The 22145-nt window shown below is 35.8% G+C and overlaps 1 long non-coding RNA gene across 6 annotated transcripts; it reads left to right on the forward strand.

Moving 5' to 3' along the window:
• The first annotated feature begins 18963 nt into the window (after nt 1-18963).
• Nucleotides 18964-21752, forward strand: LOC139843320 (uncharacterized). Of its 6 annotated transcripts, XR_011757512.1 has the most exons (7): nt 18964-19084; nt 19174-19226; nt 19349-19974; nt 20081-20135; nt 20245-20431; nt 20632-20677; nt 20805-21752. It is a non-coding gene; the product is annotated as an uncharacterized lncRNA (long non-coding RNA). The 6 variants fall into 6 exon arrangements; XR_011757509.1 differs by having other exon boundaries at nt 20245-20677; XR_011757511.1 differs by having other exon boundaries at nt 20632-21752.
• Nucleotides 21753-22145: the final 393 nt, after the last annotated feature.

The raw sequence follows: 22145 nt of genomic DNA on the forward strand, positions 1-22145 counted from the left end.
GTTACCTGAAGGGGCGATTGACACATGGGATGTTTTAGTTGAAAAATTTCTTAAACGATTCTTTCCGGCATCCAAAGCCGTGAGACTTCAAGGAGAAATTGTTACGTTCACGCAAAAGCCAAATGAAACATTATATGAGGCGTGGACAAGATTCGGAAGGATGTTGAGAGGATGTCCTCAACACGGATTAGATACTTTTCAAATAGTACAAATCTTCTATAAAGGCGTAGACATCGCCACACGAAAAGACATCGACATAACCGCTGGTGGTTCCATTATGAAGAAAACCGCAACTGAAGCTTACAAAATTATTGATAACACAGCCTCCCACTCGCATGAGTGGCACCAAGAAAAAGATAATGTTCGTTCATCTAAAGCGGCTAGAGCCGATTCTAGCCATGACTTTGATTCCGTTTCAGCAAAAATAGATGCTTTCGAAAGACGAATGGAAAAGATGAATAAAGATATTCACGCAATACGAATCAGTTGTGAGCAATGCGGTGGACCACACTTATTGAAAGATTGTCACATTGAACCAACGATGGAACAACGAGAGAATGTTTCCTATATGAACCAAAGGCCGGGAAATAATTATCAAAATAATTATCAACCGCCAAGGCCAAACTTCAATCGAAATCAAAACATTCTTTACAATCCAAAAGGACCCGACAATAACTCGTATAACCAACAAGGTCCGAATAACCAACCAACTCAAAACAACACTTTCAATCAACAAAGACCTGGCTTGTATAAACCACCACAACAAACCGAAGAGAAAAAGTCAAATCTGGAAGAAGTGGTATTTAAGCTAGTTGAATCGCAAACACAATTTATTGAAACTCAAACCCAAACGAACGAGAGGTTTAATCAGTCATTAAGAACTCAACAAGCTTCCATTTTGAATCTAGAAAAACACGTAGGTACTCTTGCTAGCATGATGAGTGAGAGGGAACAAGGAAAGCTACCGAGTAATACTGAAGTAAATCCTCGGAATGAGAATGTTAATATGGTTTCAACGAATTCTGAAAAACCAGCATCAGAAGATGGGAAGGTTTTAGATGAGAGTAACAATGAAGAAGTTACACCACCACCACCCGAGTATGTAAAGCCAGTGGTGGCACCATACAAACCACCCATCCCGTTTCCAAGAAAAGGAGTTGAGTATGAGCAAGTAACAAGTAATAAAGATTGTGATACCTCTGGAAAGAAGAAGAAGAAAAAGAATAAGAAAGTACAAGAAACAAAAACCGTAAAGATAAACCCGGTGAATACAGTTCCACCAAAACCTCCACCTAGGGTAGGTGATCCGGGTGAATTTATTGTTCCTTGTCTACTTAGTGATTGTGTCATGTATGATGCACTAGCAGATTTAGGTGCGAGTGTAAGTGTTATGCCTCTTTCCTTATATAAGAGATTAGGTGTAGGTGAGTTAACTCCAACGGATATGAGTGTTCGACTCTTTGATCAAACCATTAAGCACCCAGTTGGAATTGCTGACAACCTACCCATTCAAGTAGGCAATTTAACCTTTCTAGTCGAATTCATTGTCATTGACATAGAAGAGGACCCAAACGTTCCTCTAATTTTAGGTCGACCATTCTTTGCGTCCACCGGGGCGTTATTTGATGTAGGAAATGGAAGAATGACACTTAAAAGTGGTGACAAATCGATCACCTTTATGATTCGAAAATCTAAACCTCCACCAACCAAAACCGTTGAACCAATAAAAACGATTGGTAATAACCATGTTGTTTTACCAACTCCAACGGTAGTGCTTAATAATAATAAAACGCCTAAGTGTGGGGAAAATGAAGTAACACCTAATGATGACCTGATAACAAAGAACCCCGTTGTTGATACGAAATTAAATGACCCCGTTATTAACAGTTCAATGAAGAAACTTTTTAAACGGGCTATCGATGCTAGAAGTAAGGGGAACTTTAAGTTATGTAACCGGTTAGTATCCAATCTGTCGCCTAAAGAAAAGGCGAAACTAGTTGAATTTTGGGATATTACGGAAGAAGCCGGGCACTGGCTTAAAGAAAAAGTCACAGATAGGCAAGTTGATTATGGACCAAGAGAAATTGACAATGAAGTTAATCACAATTTCAACACCACAGCTACCTAAGTGTGGGGAGATTCGAATGTTCTAAAAAGATAATGCTGTCTAAAGTTATTTGTTCTGTTCTCGTGTAGTTCCGAGAATGGAATCCGATTGGTCTTTTCCGCTAGCAGACACTAAAGAACTAGTTTCCTCCCTCCATTCTGAATTTTTTTTTTAGGTTTTATATGAAATTAATATGCTTTTAAGTTTTGTGTGATATTTAAAAACAAAATTTACTTTAATTCATTAAGTTGAAAAAATGATTTCTAAAATTCGTCGTGAGTTGAAGACTAGGTCATTAAGCCGAAATTGCTTTACCCAAGGGTGGGACGACAAATTTTGTTATCATTATTTTTAATTTTATTGATCTAAAGTATGCCAAAAAGATATTAGACTTTATAAATTTTTAAACGTGGGGTAATATACCCAACTTCAAAAATATGTATATATATGTTTGTATTTTATATTATGTACAAAACAGGGTAGAACAACGCACTTTCAAAGACTAACATTAAGTTCAGCAATAGCTACTGATTTTGACGACAAGAAGCAAAATATCAAATGTGATGTAAAATAATATGCTTACAAACTGGGTATTTTTTATCACTTTTCTACACTAATCACCCTCATGAATTTATAATTATAGTCTGATTTCATGCAAATGAGGGATTGCATGATCTCAAGTGTGGGGAAGGGTTATAAATTCTCTCGGGTTTGCACTTAGTTTATTTGCCAAATTTTGTGAAAATTTGAAAAATTTTCAACTAAATGAATTTAAAATCATGTTTATACATATTTATGAACGGTGAAAACTAGGTGATAATACCGAAATTATCGTTACCTCGAAAAGGACATAAATTGAGAAACACCCTAAAACGCTTGAATTCATTTAAAATGAAATAAAAGAAAATAAAAAGGCAAAGAAAGAAACTAAGTGTGGGAAGAATGTACCAAGTTATTCAATTTAAAACATATATCACATATTTTTGTACAAGATTATTGCAGGTACTTTTGCTTTGGACGATACTAATCAGTTTTACCCGGTTTACTGTAATACATTTGAAAGAAAGATGGATCTACACGATGAATCAATTCCATCATTAAAAGGAAGTAAAGTCTTCCGAAAAAGACACGCGCTTCTTGATTTAGGTCATGAAGTTGTCGTCCAGACCAGCTGTAGGTTGACGAAAAACCTAGAAAAGTCATCACTAAAATCAGCAGGAAATCCACGGACCTCAGCATCAAACAGGGTCGCCAAGTGGTCAGACTTATCCTAACCATGAGAGGGTCTGTCTTGTAAAATGGGGAGGGCACCGTGCAAATTAGCTTGATAAGACTAATGAATCAGATCCCCAGAAAGGATAATCTCCTTAAAGATTAAAAATCAGCTTTTAAGACTGATATTACTCAATCCTAGAGATTGACCTTAAAGATTGAGAATTCAAACTCATGGAATTCAATGATATCTAAACTCGAGCTTGAACGAGAAAATATTTTGATCAAAAATACAAACCGATTTGTTTTCTGAAAAACCATTTTCAATGCGTTCATTACCATTGAACGTAAAATCCTAAGAAATTCACCTGGAATTCATTAGGTCACCTGAACTAAATCGGGTGTCAACCGTAAGAACGGTGGTTGCATAGCATGGTCGGAGACAGGACCTTGTGCCAGACCGAAAAATCATAGGATGATCTTTACTATCGCTCCTACCAAGGATAGTTCTAGCATCCGACACGTTAAAAGACCATAATCATCTGCATGTCACGGGACATTGCCTTAACAGTTTCTTGTTCATCGCTTTCCTTTACAACCGGACGGTAGTTTGCCGAAAGGTAATATACGGAACAAGTAAACTGGATGTGTGCTTTCCGATACCGGGATAGCAGTGGATTACACGAACCTAAATGTTTTTAGCCAAAATATTGATCCACAAATATATTTTGCAACACCAATGGTGGATCAAATCAGAAAACTTATCTAGGGTAAAAGCTAGATTGAATTTTCAAAAGATCAAATGTTTTCATAAAGATCCGATTTCCTAAAGGATCTAAATTTTTATAGTCATGTGGGACTGTAAACCGCCTTTCAAATGTGCACTTTACTTTGGAAACCGAAAGTAAATCGGCTATTTGATTGCAAGTGTCATTGACCTAAACCCAAGGCAACTGTGGATGACACACCCACCTTTAACCATCATTACTGTCATTGTTTATACCGCTATATCAAAATCACTGATGTACAAAATGTGATGAATAAAAAAGTGATTCATGTATGTTTTTATTTCAAGTTCTGTATTGCTTGAGGACAAGCAACGCTCAAGTGTGAGGATATTTGATAGTGCTCCAAATGAACATATATTTAGTAGCAATATCGTTCCAATATGTAAAGTTTTTAAATGTAATTTCCTTATTTTTAGTTGTAATAGTTAAATAAATAAGTGCGAAGACGAAAGACGCAAATCGCTCGAAAATGAAGATTTAAAGACAAAAACGAAGATTTGAAAGACCAAAACGTCCAAAAAGCTCAAAAGTACAAGATACAGTCAAAAAGGTTCAAATTATTGATGAAGAACGTCTAAAAATGACAAGAGTACAAGTTACAAAACGCAAAGTACAAGATATTAAATTATACGAAAGGACGTTCGAAAATCCAGAACCGAGGCATGAACCAACTCTCAACGCTCGACGCAACGGTGTAAAAATTACAAGTCAACTATGCACAAGAATAAAATATAATATTTAAATAATTCATAATAAGAATAATATTAAATAATAAAAAGTTGTTAATTGAGCATAGTTCAGGGGTCGTAAATGAAAATTCAATTTATAATTTCACCTATAAAACGAATGATATGTAACGATGAGAAGGAGAGAATTTTTTGTTCGATCTTTTTTTTCTTCAATCAATTATCAATATCAATTATCAATATCTATATTCTATATCTCTATCATAATGTTAATGTAATAAGATATAACAATAATCTTAATTTTAAGTTTAAATTATGATAATAATAAGATTTATGATAGAGATCATTTGAGTGTGTAAGTCGAAATTCTGTCCGTGTAACGCTACGCTATTTTTAATCATTGTAAGTTATGTTCAACCTTTTTACATTAATGTCTCGTAGCTAAGTTATTATTATGCTTATTTGAGCCGAAGTAATCGTGATGTTGGGCTAAAATATTAAGACGGGGTTATTGAACTTTGGACCATAATTAAGGTTTGGGCAAAAGACCGACACTTGTGGAAATTGGATTATTGACTATTAATAGATGGGGGGTATTGTCTAATTGAGTGACAACTCATTGGAGTCTGTCGAACCTATCTTCAAATTAATTAACCTAATAATTAATAATGATTATGGTTGTCCTATTTAGTGACGTTCATATGGAATCTGTTATAATCATTTAATTAATCAATTGGGTTGGGTAATTGATTATTCATTCTGATCAAGTGGATGAATTAATATTCATAAACTAATTAAAACATGGGTGGATTACATACAGTGATAACTGGTGTAATTGTTGACAGAAGTGATAACTGCGTCACAGTTTAAATCCTTAATCAGTTGGAATATTTGACTTCGGGTATAAGGGTAATTTGACAAGGATACTTGCACTTTATATTTATGACCGATGAACTATTATGGACAAAAACCAGATAGACGTATCAAATAAACCAGGACAAAGGACAATTAACCCATGGTAATAAATTAAAATCAACACGTCAAACATCATGATTACGGAAGTTTAAATAAGCATAATTCTTTTATTATATTTCTCATCGTATCTTTATTTACTGTCATTTTATTACTCGCAATTTTATTTTCTGTCATTTTATTTATCGCAATTTATTTTACGCACTTTAATTTTTGTCATTTATTTTTACGCTTAAAATCGACAAACCGGTCATTAAACGGTAAAACCCCCATTTTATAATAATACTACTACTTATTTATATATATATTTTTACAAATAAACTTAATAATATAGCGTTAACTTCACCAGCTCCCTGTGGAACGAACCGGACTTACTAAAAACTACACTACTCTACGATTAGGTACACTGCCTATAGTGTTGTAGCAAGGTTTAGGTATATCCCATCCGTAAATTAATAAAACTTGTGTCATATTTTGTATTAAAAATAATACTATTTCGTACCCTCACGCTACATCATCACATACTTAATTATAAACTATATGCTATTGGTATGGCTAGCTCATTGTGAATTGCGGTTAATGGTATATGCATAACGTTTTGCATGGTTGTTGAATTGCTAGCTTGTGTACGGTATTGAGTAAGTGGTGCAAGTAAATAGATTATATATGTATATGTATAATTATTGCATTCACTAAGCGTTTGCTTACCCTCTCGTTGTTTACCTTTTTATAGGTTCGGTTGTGGATAAGGGTAAGGACATTATTTTGGAGTAGAGTTCCCGCTTTGTTGATAGGGGATGCCTTTTTGGAAGTGTTGGCTTTTTGGAGTTTGACCGAGACTTGGGTAGTTTAACCCCAAACACCATGCTCGTTGTGTCGTTTGGCATTTAAACTTTTTGGTGTTCGAAACTCTCGTTATGTATTAAACTCGTAAAACGGCCGATGTGGACCCCGCTTTGTAAAACTTATTTTATGTTTGAATCGTGTTAGTTTTACATGTTTGAATATGTGATTAAAAGCGTTTTGTCTAATTATGTCGGGAAGTGGCCGATCTTTTTCGCAAAAATGGAAAAATGGGACAGACTGTTTTGGCGCGCCGCGCGGCCATATGGCGCGCCGCGCCATTAGCTGATCAGTGAAATAAAATTTTTTTTTTGTGACATTTTAAGCGGGTTTGTTCGTAGTTTGGTTTGGGTTGTTACAAGTAGTATCAGAGCATGGTCTAAGGGATTTAGGCGACTTGAGATAGGTGCCTAGACTTAGACTTTATTGTGTGTACGCTTTATGCGGGACGTGTAGGACTTTGGGTCTAATCGGGAATTGTTAGTACTTTGGTTTATGTGAACTAACCTTGCGCTATTATGTTGTGTGGTGTTTAGCAATCATCAAGCGAGATGGACGTGGTACTAGCAAGTTAATGCGACGTGCTCGCGTAACAATGATTAGCTACCGTTGTTACGGGTGCAAATCGTGTCAAACAAGTAATGTACGATGATTGTCGAGCAAGATGGAGTAGTGTGGTATATATGTAAATACATATGTGTTAAGTCCTTTCGTTTCGTTGTTTAAATCTTTTCCGTTTTATAGAATGAAGATGAGAAATGGACACGACACCAATGATGGAAGTACGAGTGAGGACGTTGAGTTCACGGCCAAAGTTGAGGCCATCTTTAAACGTCAAAAGGCGGAGTTCCTCGAGGATGTTAAGAAAATGTTTCTAGATACGATTGACGAGCAATTAGTCAATGTAGTCAAGGAGCAAGTGAAGGCCATTCTTCAAGATGATAATGTGGGAAGACGGGACTTCTTCTATAAGAATTTCAAGGACTCTCAACCTCCCACCTTCGATGGTGAATGGGACCCACTTAAGAGTGCCCGTTGCATCTCCGATATGGAGGGAGCTTTTCGTACGTGTGAGTGCCCTCTTGATTAAAAGATGAGATATGGTTGTAGCATGTTAAGAGGTGATGCTAAATTGTGGTGGGACGCGAAGATCCTACTTTATGGCGAAGAACAATGCATGGAGTTCACATGGGATGAATTCAAGGCGGAGTTTTTCGATGAATACCGAACTTCGGCCGATCTTACAAGGCTTAAGGATGAACTACGTTCCTTGAGGCAAGGGTCGATGGATTTGAACACTCTCAAATCCGTGTTTTTGTCCAAGACCCAATTTTGCCCGGAGTATGTCGGGAATGATAAAATGTTGAAAGAAGATTTCTATCGAATCTTGAATGATAACTATCAAGAGAAAATTAGTGTGAACGTGGTGAAGAGCTTTGATGAATTGTTCAATATGGCGAAGGGTTTTGAAGCGCTTGTGTTGAGAAAGAGTAGTTTTACTTTTGGAAAGAGGAAGTTCGAGAATTCGAGTCAATCGAGCTTTTCCAACAAAAAGAACAAGAAGGGCTCCGAAAGTGTTAATAGTGTGAAGAAAGATGGCTCCGGTGGTCATGTACCCACTTGCTATACTTGTGGGCAAAAAGGTCACATCTCTCGTGATTGCCCCAACTTACCTTCCACACCCAAATTTACTTGTTTCAATTGTGGTAAAGAAGGGCACAAGAGGCCCGAGTGTCCCGAGTTGCGCAATGATAATGTTAAGCGGTTAGAAAAGGCGGCGGGTACGGCTAGGGGTCGAAATTATTTGATGACTAATGAGGAAGCCAAACAATCGAACGAAGTTATCTCAGGTACTTTCATGGTTAACTCTAATCCGGCACGAATCCTATTTGATAGTGGTGCCAATTTATCGTTTGTTTCTCCAAGATTCGTGCCTAAGTTAAATAAACTGCTAGTTAAGTTGAGTCGTCCGGTAGAAGTTGAAATAGCGGATGGCAAGACGGCGCTAGTGGTTGATGTGTGTAAAAATTGTAACGTTGTGTTTGGTGCCGAAAGTTTTAAAATCGATCTCATTCCGATGACTTTGGGTGATTTTGATATCGTCGTTGGTATGGATTGGCTCGATCGTTATAGAGCTAATATCGCATGCCATGATAATTTTATTCGGGTAAAGACCCCAAGTGGGGGAGAGATAATTATTCACGGTGATAAGCGTAGAAGACTTGTGCCGATATGTTCTTTTGCACGGGCACGTCATTTTCTTATTTGTGGTGGCATGACTTTTCTTGCCCATGTTGTTGATACTCGTGATGAGTCACCACCCATTCGTGAAATTCCGGTGGTTAGTGAATTCGAAGACGTTTTTCCGGACGAGTTACCGGGTGTTCCGGCGGAAAGACAAGTTGAATTTCGCATTGAGTTGGTTCCGGGAGCTACTCCCATTGCTAAAACTCCTTATCGTTTAGCGCCGACGGAAATGCAAGAATTGTTAAATCAAACCCAAGAGTTGCTTGAAAAGGGTTTTATCCGACCGAGTGCTTCGCCATGGGGCGCTCCGGTTTTATTTGTGAAGAAGAAGGATGGTGGTATGCGGATGTGCATTGATTACCGGGAGTTGAATAAAGTGACTATCAAGAATCGTTATTCATTGCCTCGGATCGACAATTTGTTTGACCAACTCCAAGGTGCGACGTATTTCTCGAAGAATGACCTACGGTCCGGCTATCACCAAATGCGGGTCCGTGAGGAAGATATTGAGAAGACGGCTTTTCGAACGCGTTATGGGCATTTTGAGTTTGTAGTTATGCCTTTTGGTCTTACGAATGCACCGGCGGCATTCATGGACCTTATGAACCGAGTGTGCCAACCTATGTTGGACAAGTCGGTGATTGTGTTCATTGACGACATACTAGTCTACTCGAAAAGTATGAACGAACATGAACGTCATTTGCGTGAGGTATTGAAGACATTACGAAAGGAGAAGTTGTATGCTAAGTTCTCCAAATGTGAATTTTGGCTAAGGGAGGTTCAATTCTTTGGCCACATTATGAACAAAGATGGTATTCAAGTAGATCCGTCGAAGATAGAGACGGTGAAGAGTTGGAGACAACCGACTACGCCTACGGAGGTCCGAAGTTTTCTCGGATTGGCCGGTTATTATCGTCGGTTTATCCAAGACTTTTCTAAGATCACTTCTTTGTTGACGAAATTGAAGAGGAAGAACGCGAGATTTACTTGGGAGAACGAGCAAGAAATTGCTTTTCAATTGCTAAAAGAGAAGTTGTGTCAAGCTCCGGTATTAGTTTTGCCGGAAGGGGTGGAAGACATGACGGTTTATTGTGATGTTTCGTTAAATGGGCTCGGGTGTGTTCTAATGCAAAGAGGTAAAGTCATCGCTTATGCCTCTCGACAATTAAAGGAACACGAAACGAGATATCCGACTCATGATCTTGAGTTGGCGGCGGTGGTACATGCGTTGAAAATTTGGCGCCACTACTTGTCTGGTGTCAAGAGTACGATTTATTCGGATCATAAGAGTTTGAAACACCTATTTAATCAACGAGATTTGAATTATCGTCAACGTAGGTGGATGGATGTGGTGAAAGATTATGATTGTGAGATACTTTATCATCCAGGCAAGGCGAATGTGGTCGCGGATGCGTTAAGTCGAAAGAGTCATCACCCGGCGTTACGATTGGGATTGTTACGTATGATTATTACTAACGATTTTCTTGAAAAACTTGGTGTGATTCAAATAGAGGCTTACGTTCACAACAAGCATGCGGAACGAATTTTGGGGCAATCGAAATTCATTACTATGGGTTCGCGTGGGTTGTTGTCTTTTCAAGGAAGAGTGTGGGTGCCTAAGATGGGTGATTATCGACAAGTGCTACTTGATGAAGCACATAAGTCAAAGTATTCCATTCATCCGGGCGCGACGAAAATGTATCTTGACTTGAGGAAGGATTATTGGTGGCCGGGCATGAAACGTGATGTTGTAAAGTATGTTGAGCAATGCGTCACATGTTTGCAAGTTAAGGCCGAGCACCAAAAGCCGTATGGTAAGTTACAACCGTTAGAAATCCCGAAATGAAAATGGGAGCACATTACCATGGATTTCATCACAAAGTTACCTAAAACGGCGAGAACCCAGTTTGATTCGATTTGGGTTATAGTTGATCGATTGACGAAAAGTGCTTTGTTTCTTCCCATTAAGGAAGCGATATCGTCGGAGACCTTGGCTAAGTTGTTTATCAAGGAAGTCATCTCTCGACACGGTGTTCCTATATCTATTATTTCGGATCGAGATACCCGTTTTACATCTCGGTTTTGGGAAAAGTTTCGTGAAGATATGGGTACGCAATTGAAATTGAGCACGGCGTATCATCCTCAAACGGACAGTCAAACCGAACGTACGAATCAAACTTTGAAGGATATGTTACGGGCGTGTATTATTGATTTTGGTGGTAGTTGGGATGAGTACTTACCTTTGGTGGAATTCTCGTACAATAATAGTTATCATACTAGTATCGGGATGCCGCCATATGAGATGCTTTATGGGCGTAGGTGTCGAACCCCGATTTGTTGGGGTGAAGTGGGATAAAAGGAAATCGGGAGTACCGATTTGGTGTTAGAGACGAATAGCAAGATTGGTATGATTCGAGAGCATTTGAAAAAGGCTCAAGATAGGCAAAAGTCGTATGCCGACAAACGTAGACGAACGATTGAGTTCCAAGAAGGTGACATGGTAATGCTTAAGGTTTCGCCATGGAAAGGTATCATTCGGTTTCGAAAACGGGGAAAGTTAGCTCCTCGATTTATTGGGCCATTTAAGGTTTTAGCTCGTGTTGGTGAAGTTGCGTATCGTTTGGAATTACTCGAAGAGCTTGCGGGGATCTATAATACATTTCATGTTTCCCATCTCCGTAAGTATCTTGCGGATGATTCATCTTGGGTGCCATTAGACGAGATTGAGCTAAACAATAAGTTAGAGTATATTGAGGAGCCGATTGCCATACTCGATGAGAAGGTCAAAAGGTTGAGACATAAAGAAGTTAGGACTTTTAAAGTTCAATGGCGTCGTAGTAAGGGTTCCGAGTTCACTTGGGAGCCCGAAGAGTTTGTGTTGGTTTATCTTCCTTCTTGTCATGCGGCTTGGATCGCGAGGACGCGCTCCGATTCAAGTGGGGGAGAGTTGTAAGACCCAAATATTTGTTGTGTACATAAGTGTACATAAGACGCTGGAAGTGGGGATTTCGTTGTACTTTTTAAAATGAAAAAGAAGCTGATCTGGGAGAGTGGCGCGCCGCGCGGCCTTATGGCGCGCCGCGCCGTTTGTCTGTGACAGATTCTTTCTTTCTTTTAAATAGATATTTTAAGGGCAAATTGGTAAAATCACTTGGAACCCGAATTTAAGGCCCTAGATCAGTGGTGGAGCCTCATTTACTCCATTTTCCACCTTCCTTATCTTCATCCATTCAATTCTAGAGAGAGTGATAACCTAGTGTGAGAAAACTCATTTTGGAGAAGAAGAAGGAGGATTCTTGCCGAAGCTCAAGTTCTAAAGTTGTTCATCTACTTCCTAGCTACATCTTGGTGGTAGTGGTATGCTCTAATCTTGATTTCTTGATTCAATTTTGTGTAAGGGTTAAAGTTAGGGTTTATGGTGAACTTAAAACCCACTTTGTTAGTAAATTGGGTGTTTTGGGTGAATGTGGGTTATGTTGAATCAAAGGTGACTAACTAGGGTTTTTCAAGTATTAATTGTTGTTAATGAACCTTAAGTAGTTAGTGAATTGCTAGATGTAACGACCCGTACTTTTTCGATCGTTCTATACTTATAAGATTAATATTTACATAAATTAAACCTTACCAACATGATAAGCAATCCAAATTGTCGAGATTTATATTTCCGAAAAGAGTTTTACACAACGATTGACCGTCTAGTTTGACCGATGATATCACGAACTATACAATATATGATAATTATACGTTTGTGTATATATATGTATATATACATATTTAACATGATCTAAGAATGTTTTAATATCTCATTTTGTATTAATAACAATAAGTTATAAGTATATTTTGAAACTACTAACTTAAGTTTTCAAAACGATAACAATACGTAACGTTATTTGACATAAATACTTATAACATATAATGTTTATACATATATCGTATAAGTAATGTATTTAATCACTTTTAAAGACTTAAATACATAAAACCATATAAGTGTATTCACAAAAGATAGCTATATTTGAATCCTCATTCCATTTTTCACAAAATTTCTATACGTATATCTAGAGTATTTGTACCCGTATCATACCTAGCTTCTATACGTATTTACTATTGGTATATACACATAAAATCACCACCTAACCAGCCCATGTTCATGCCTTATGTATAAGGTAATTACTTTGTATGATTGTTGACAAAATTATACAAGATTACAAGCTTGGAGTTTGTCCTTGTTCCCCCCATTAGCCACGTTTTTAAGGAGGTTCATGGAACCTCATTTTGATTCATTTCAACTTCAAATTTCTTAAGCTAAACACACACTCTTTCTTACCCTTTGAACTCCATAACAATCCAGCAAGAAACCTTAAAGATCTAGCCATAAAAACCTTACTTAAACACCATAAGAAAACCATACAAAAACACTTCAAGAAATCCTTCCAAGAACACAAACTTACTTCCAATCTTTCATCCACTTCCATCACCCTTTTTGTTCTAGCTTTCTATTCCTCTTTTACAGCAACCTAGTCCAAGGAACTTGAGGTAGTAACTATGTTCATAACCTTATTCGATTCATATATATATATAGCTATCTTATTTTGTGGTATAAAAGTTTAACAACAAGAACATAGTTTGAAAGTTTTCAAACCTGTTTGCAAACCAAATAGATCCTTCTAACTTAACTTTTAAAATACTTCAAGACCTGTAATATAAGTTATGTATATGCTAATTTAACAAGGTATAACTTGGTTTTTCAAAGAATACCTTAAAAACTGTTTTTACGACGTCGGAGTGCAACCGGGGACTGTTTTGGGTTGGATAATTAAAAACTATCTTAAACTTTGAATTGGAGGTTTATGTTCTGGAAAAATGATTTTTACTATGAATATGATAACACATAAAAATTTCATGATTTAATTCAAAGTATAAGTATTTTTAGAAAAATAATCATTTAAGGTTGTTTACATAAAGGAAAATGATTAACTTCATATGTTTCACTAAAGTTTCACCTATGCCGTGTGATTTTGAATACAAACCAAGGTATTTTCAGTTCATAGTCTTAAAGAGGGACTCGATCCAAGGAGATGGCAAGTTGAATCAACGAAAACGGATTTGTAACGAAGAAACTATGACCGAAACAAAATTGGTTATCCAAGACTTGTTTAACTTCGGGATTAATTGGGAAAAATTAAATAAAATCACATCTTTCTAAGATAACATGATATTTTATATATATGTACTCATAATTCAATTTTATATGGTTCAGGATCACCCGTAAACAACACGAGAAGATTAATCATAAGATCCCATGTTTGTACGCAACACGTCATTTGACAACACCGGTACTTTATGTACGCAACACGTCATTTGACAACACCGGTACCGTGGGTCAAGATTAATCTCGACCAATACATATACGATGGGGTTTTATTTATTTCGTTGGGGGTTTTATTTATTTCATTGCGGGTATATTAAACATCTAAAAATGAACCATTAAAATTGAAGTACTAACAACGAACTGCTAACTACGGACTAAGGAATTATTCAAAGTATTAAAAGTATAACAAGTATATATATGTGACGTTTGTTTAAAAAAAAAAAAGGTATTGATATATTATATATGGATAGGTTCGTGATATCAACCGGAGACCAAGTCAAATTATATATATCTTCAAGACGAAAGTGAGTATATAGTCCCACTTTTAAACTCTGAATATTTCGGGATGAGAATACATGTATTTTATGTTTTACGATATGGACACAAGTAACTGAAAAATATATTCTACGTTGAGTTGTACCACTGGCATACTTCCCTGTAGCTTGGTAACTGTTATTTACAGCGGTATTGTAAACGCGAATCCTGTTGATAGATCTATCGGGCCTGACAACCCCAACCGGACTGGACGACCAGTATTCAACGGTTGCACAGTACTTCGTTTCGTGACTACACTTGGTACGGTGTAGTAAGATTTCATAATAAAGGGAATATGCGACGTGATTAAATGTTAAGTATGGTTACCAAGTGCTCAACCACTTAGAATATTTTTATTAAAACGTTTATATATGAAATCTTGTGGTCTATATATATATTGCTGCCGGCATTAAACCTATATCTCACCAACTTTATGTTGACGTTTTAAACATGTCTATTCTCAGGTGATAATTAGAAGCTTCCGCTGCAACATGTTGAATTTAAACAAGATCTTGAGTATGCATATTTGTGTCAAAAATAAAACTGCATATCGGAGGATTTGTAATGTAAAATATGCTAGAAATCGTATTGTTATCATCACATGTAAAGTTTGTAAGTCTAAGATTATCGCTAAACGATAATCATCTTTTTATTGTCTAAAGCTTGTATTAAAATAAGAGTTATGGTTTGTAATGTAAAATAAATGCAGTTGTTCTATTAAAAATGTCGCATATAGAGGTCAATACCTCGCAATGAAATCATACGTTATCTAACTCGTTCTTATGGTTAAGGACGGGTTATGACACTAGAACACCGATATATATGTAAATGGGTGTTAAGTGGGTTAGTGGATGACCCGAAATGGGTATGTTGACTTTAAATTGGTCAAATGGGTCAAAATGGACCTAAATTAGTTAATGTTTGTGATTAATGCATAAACCTAGTGTTAAAAGGTGTTTTAAGACCTAACATGGCTAACGTTAGGGTTTTGGCTAAAGATGACCCAATTTTAGGATTAAGTGTCCAAATGGGTCAAAATGACCTAGTAGTGGTGAGTGTTGTGAGTTTGGCCTACTTGAATGGTTGATTGATTATATGGACATTAATAGGTGCGTTACCTTGAAGATTCAAGCTTGGTTTATTGATTCACCAAAGGCGTAAGGTGAGTGGAATAAGTATAAATGTGCGTATATGATGTGTTTACTTGTAGAAATGGATATGTGTTGTCCAAGTTAGTGATATATGCGTTGTACACTAACGGTTTTAAGAACGGATATATGCTGTCCAATTTAGTGTTATATGTGTTGTACACTAATGATTTATGAATGGATATGTGTTGTCCGATTTAGTGTTATATGTGTTGTACACTAACGATTTTATAAACGGATATGTGTTGTCCAAGGGTTAGTGATATATGTGTTGTGCACTAACGGTTGTTATGAACACCGATGGGAAATTTGAGTACCATTCCTATTACGATTGGTTAACCATGGTTGTATGTATTGTGTATTAGCATACTTAATTATAAACTATATGCTATTGGTATGGCTAGCTCATTGTGAATTGCGGTTAATGGTATATGCATAACGTTTTGCATGGTTGTTGAATTGCTAGCTTGTGTACGGTATTGAGTAAGTGGTGCAAGTAAATAGATTATATATGTATATGTATAATTATTGCATTCACTAAGTGTTTGCTTACCCTCTCGTTGTTTACCTTTTTATAGGTTCGGTTGTGGACAAGGGTAAGGGCATTATTTTGGAGTAGAGTTCCCGCTTTGTTGATAGGGGATGCCTTTTTGGAAGTGTTGGCTTTTTGGAGTTTGACCGAGACTTGGGTAGTTTAACCCCAAACACCATGCTCGTTGTGTCGTTTGGCATTTAAAATTTTTGGTGGTCGAAACTCTCGTTATGTATTAAACTCGTAAAACGGCAGATGTGGGCCCCGCTTTGTAAAACTTATTTTATGTTTGAATCGTGTTAGTTTTACATGTTTGAATATGTGGTTAAAAGCGTTTTGTCTAATTATGTCGGGAAGTGGCCGATCTTTTTCGCAAAAATGGAAAAATGGGACAGACTGTTTTGGCGCGCCGCGCGCTGATCAGTGAAATAATTTTTTTTTTTTTTTTTTTGTGACATTTTAAGCGGGTATGTTTGTGGTTTGGTTTGGGTTGTTACAGACCCCGACTTAACATCATTCAATTTATCATTACCCGCCTTAGTACCCGTAATAACCGGAGAAGAAAAACCAAATTCCTCCTCAACACCAACAAAACCTTTATCTCCATTACCTCCAACCAAATCCTCTCCACCATTAACAGAAACACCCATTTAAACCCCTGCTTCAAGATTACCCCCCCCCCCCCCCCCATCAACTCCTTCAAAACAGAATCATTAACAACCTGTACAAAATCAACAGAAAACGAAGTCGCCTGTATTCTTTCTACGGCCGATACATTAGATACCTCATTAACTCAAGTGTGACCGTTAACCAAAGTGTCGGTTATCAAAGACTCTGAAACAAGCTCGTGAATGTGTTTAACTTGAGTAGTTTCAACAACCACAAACACAGAACCATAACTTAACAAATCAGACGAATAATTTGTCACTATCATAACCGAACCAACTCTACTAGCAATATCTCTAATATTATCAATGGAAACAAACTTAGCCGGAAAATCCCTTAATTCCACCCAAACATACCTGAAAAAGGCATCAGCCTTTGGAGAGAATGGAACCACCAAATCGAAACCAGAAACATGACCTTAAGCAAGAACATTGGAGTATGAAGCTGCATCAACACACTCAATCACCCCTGCAAACGCCTCTAATTTTCTAAAACTCAATATCTTAGCTTTACAAGTAGTCATGAAAGCCTTTACTTTGTCAGCCACCAAAGGAGACGAATCGACACAGAGAACACGCCGGTCCAAACAATCAACAACTTGACGGTCCGGTGCAAGAGTGACCGGAGAACTTGAATGACCGCCACGGCTGGAAGAACCACCACCACGTCTACATGGTTGCCCAAAAAAGATAGGGGAACCAAAAATACACGACCCGTTCATCTCTTAAATTGCCAAAGTGGCATGAACCGATTGCTCGAATGAGATAAAGGCAAACCGCCGAAAAGACTAAGATTTGATTTCCCTAATCGGACCAATTTTTCCGAACTCATCTTTGAGCAGATTATGGGAAACCCTATTGAATCTTCCAAAACATCAGTGGCTTGGTTTTTCGGACTGAAGGAAGAATCCTAAGCCAGAAGTCAACGGATAGAACCGATTCAACAGGGACTGAGTTGCTGTCTTTGTCTTTCTTGCTTGTTGTTGTTGTTGTTGTTGTTGTTGTTGTCTTTCTTGCTTGCTTGTTGGTATGAAGCAATGGTGATAACAAATAAGTGCAGGGGTAGTTATTCTGCATTGCTCCTTCTCCTGATCTTGCTTTCTTGCCTTATAGAACTGACCTTTGTCCCCTCCTTCCGGGTTTAACTCACTTAAAGTCCATTCCTTGCTCTTGCCTAGTTCTAGGCTTAGACAAAAGAGCTCATTCATAGATTCCATCTTTCTCTTTCTATTCACAGCATTGGAAATGCCCGAATAAGTCGGCTCTAGAGCAGTCATTGAATGTGCGACCTAAAAAAAATAGAATCCCCCACATGAGCAGAATCAGGAAAATCCATGGAGAAAGTGACGAAAAGAAAAGGAGAAAACTGAACAGAAAAGCAGCAATAGACCGAATAAGAAGAACAATCGAACAGAAATTGACTGGAAAAGGGCACCGATTGAGAAAAAAAGACGTTGGGTGCAGATCCCAAGTCAGAGAAAAAAGTCAAGAAACCTATTAGGTGTGTAAGTATGTGATATGGGTTATATAGTTGATGGTCAGAATGAAAAGGGAGTAAAAGAGGCATGGATTTAAATCAGTGATAATGTTTTTAAATACTTAATCTTGACCATTTATTCAATCATAAAAAATAAATACAACCGTTAAATTGATTGCTGAAAAAATTATTGCCTATTAGATTTTTCAAATCTAAAGCTAATGACAATAATAATAATAATCTCATCTATATCTATACTATCTTATAATTGTCTATAACAATGATGTCATTAAAATGCATTTTACAAGCTTATAAAAAATTCAAAATAAAAAAGAAAAAATCCTAGACATCCTTGATGGTGTCACTAATACTAATATAATTATAATTAATTTATATAAAACTCCATAAAAAAACTAACCACTTTTATATAATTTTAAACATTAAAAAACTTTAAATATAGTCAGTATGTTATCTAAAATTTTTGTAAATCTATTTTCCTAAACTGTTCAAAATTTAAAATTCTGAGCATTTGCATCATTATGAAAGGCACGCCTTCTTTGTAATTGGTTATTTGCTGCAGCCTCTTTTGTAATTGGCTTGTGACTAGATATATTATCTATCACTATGATTTCAAATTGATACAGATCTGCTCTACATCTCCCTTCAGATTTATTCTCCAAACAACATCTACCATTTTTATCTGTCTTCTTCCATTATTTCATTTGTTAGTGATTCCATAAATCATTAAATTATAATTTTGTTGGTTACTACAACTGCTTTGCGTGTTTTCTTCAAAATAAAATTTTGTTTCAGATTCAGTTAGATTGTGAGGATTCAATGGCGATTGTCTTCAGATTCATCAACGGGTATTATAAATGTTTCAATTTTTATATTCTATCTACTGTTTCTAATAATTACTGGATTCTTTGATTTTAGGGTTTAAATCAATGAATTGATTGATATACATGTGTATGTGTAATGTTACCAGTGTTCTGTAATATTGAACATGAGAAGACTAATATGGAGGTGAAATGCATTTTCAGAATTTAGAAGAATCGTGTTTGGAAAGTTTTTGGTCGAGTTAAACGATAGTATCAACGTAAGTCTAATCTTAATACCTTAACTTTGTTTTTCAGTTTATGATATCATCTATGTTAATTGTTAATGGTTGTTCAAGTTAGTAAAACTCAATTTCTCAACTGTACGACTTTTCTTTTGAATACAAAAGTTTAGATATTGATTGTTACGAAGTACTTAGTGGTTGTGTATTGTTTTGATGGTATACTGTTAGATCTTTTCTAATTTCAAATTATGAGAGATTATGCAACGCTGAAATAGCAATTTAGCTGATCCCAATTTGACATACATTTCTAAGTTGGTAAGTGAACTTTGGTGATATTTAGTGATTATAGTCCACTAATCTTTTGTTGTGAGGTCATTATCTTTTGATGGTCTTTTATTTGCAGGTGATATGATATTAGTAAAATAGTGATTATTAAAGTGCATGTAATGTGTTTGATGAAATGCTCAAGAGAAATGGAACAACAGAAGTGATGGTGGTGGTGTATGTTTGATGGAAAAACACGATGTTAGGCTTTTTAGAAGAAATTAAAGGTTTGTAGATCATTAATTAGTACGTATAGATCATTAATATGTCAAGTTTTTGTATTCCATTTTTTTCCTACAAATCAATGGTTTATATCTTCATTTTTTATTGCAGCAAGGGGATGAAACCCATATGAATAAGTCTTTTCTCAATTCTGTTTATTTGAGAGGTAGCCATTACACCTATACATAACTGCACAACTTTCTTTCATTTGATATTTTAGATTTTAATGTTAGTTTTAAAGATATAAAACACATCTTTCATTTTTAATGATGCAGGGTGCTAACTCTGTCCAATTTTCTTGGCATTTCATCTTCTTGGTGTTATGGTGTGCACTGTGCAGATTCACATTGTCCATCCCAAATTACAACCAGTTATTCAAAGAGTGTGATGGGAATTTGTGTGAAATTCTAATTAATAGTTTGAAGCCGCTGTAACATCTGAGATTAAGGTTTGAATCGACAGGTGATGTCATTTATCTAGATTACGGTTAGTTTGAATTACTTGATGGTTAATTTGTAATTTTATGTCAGGGGCTTTTTTAGAGGTTTGTTCTTCGTTGTTACTAATAGACATCATATAAATCGATAAAGATTGTTGCTTTTGTGTTTGTAAGATAAAATTTTTATAATCTTTTAATTTAGATCAAGTTGCAAATGTTACAGGTTAACACTACACAATTATTATGAAAGTGCATGGACCTAATGAAGGGTATTTTGGTCTGCCTAACCCTCATAACCTTTACAAAAGTTAACTCATTTGGACCCAATGAACAATCTTCACATTTAGCTATTTCTAACTTTCTACAACTCATATCAATTGGTGTTTTTGCATAAAGGTTTACGCACAGCACAAGATCGAACAATAGTGGTTTCAGGCCATGGTGAAGTTGTCCATTGTATAGGTACTCTAATCTCTACCTAATGTATGGGTTTGTAGTATATGTAAATATGTACTTTTTGTACTAATGTCAAAGTTTGGGTGGAAATTAAATGGTCCAATATGAAAAAATCATGTAGATTTTGCAACCCCTCAGTAGAAGGTGCTACATTATTTATAACTAAAGTCTCATGTTATTCATATATCATCAGGTTATGAAGAATTCATAATACTGTGCATTATAACATGGGTTCATATAATTCTCATGCTTATTTTCCATTTTGTATGTGAAGTCTTGCTTGATATAAGATTAAAATATGTTTATGCCTTATGTTTTAAGCTAAAACTTTCTCCTGGTGCAAGTTAAAGGATAGTTCCAAAACTAATTTCTCCATGAGATGCACCTTGAACACATATATGGCTTAATAATGGCATTAGATTTGTATATGTTTCTTTTTTATTACGATGCATTACGTTGATTTTTACACGCATTGTTTTAGTTAGCTTCGTTAGATCCATGGAAATATTTCTTTGATCACGTGTCAACGTGCCAAAATGGGTAGATCTTTTTTATTATAGTCTCTAATTATTGATTATAGATGCATCTATATGGTATGATAATACACCTTATAATGCATCTATTTTTAATCCAGTAGCTGCAACTCCAGCCTTAATGCATGATAATGTTCATTGAAATTGGAATTTAACATGTACATATAGTTTGGCATATATAACATTAATGTGCATCTTTTATGTCCCTATTATATAACATTAGCGCCCAGCTTTCAGAGTAAAGATTAACAAGGGATTAAGAAAACTTTTTGTACTATGGAGAATGAAGATTGTAGTTAAGGGAAATGTAACAAGAATGTAGTTGAAGGAAAATGTTACACTGATTATGAGATTTTATATCATTCATCATAATAAACTCAAATTATATTATGTTATCATGTTACTTATACAATAGTAATGATAGGTCTTTCATAATCATTATTTTGTTGGTTATTTTTAATTTTTTTTTAAACAAACCCATGAATTCACGAGTCTTTTAACTAGTTTTAATTTTAATTTACAATTTAAAATTAAATCAAATTTCAAACTTTAAAAATACATTTAAATCCATCAGTATTCAACCCTCTGACATTAAATTTCGATCCCTTATTGAAAATTTAAAATTAAATTGATAAATTGCTAAATTCCACATTTACATATGTTTTAGAATTGAAAATATGTTTTTTTTTAATTATAACAATATTTAAATGCAAAGATATGTTCAATTAGTCCAAAATTCCATCGGTTA

This window comes from Rutidosis leptorrhynchoides, chromosome 4 (genome assembly GCF_046630445.1).
Source record: "Rutidosis leptorrhynchoides isolate AG116_Rl617_1_P2 chromosome 4, CSIRO_AGI_Rlap_v1, whole genome shotgun sequence".
In the NCBI taxonomy this organism is placed as follows: Eukaryota; Viridiplantae; Streptophyta; class Magnoliopsida; order Asterales; family Asteraceae; genus Rutidosis; species Rutidosis leptorrhynchoides.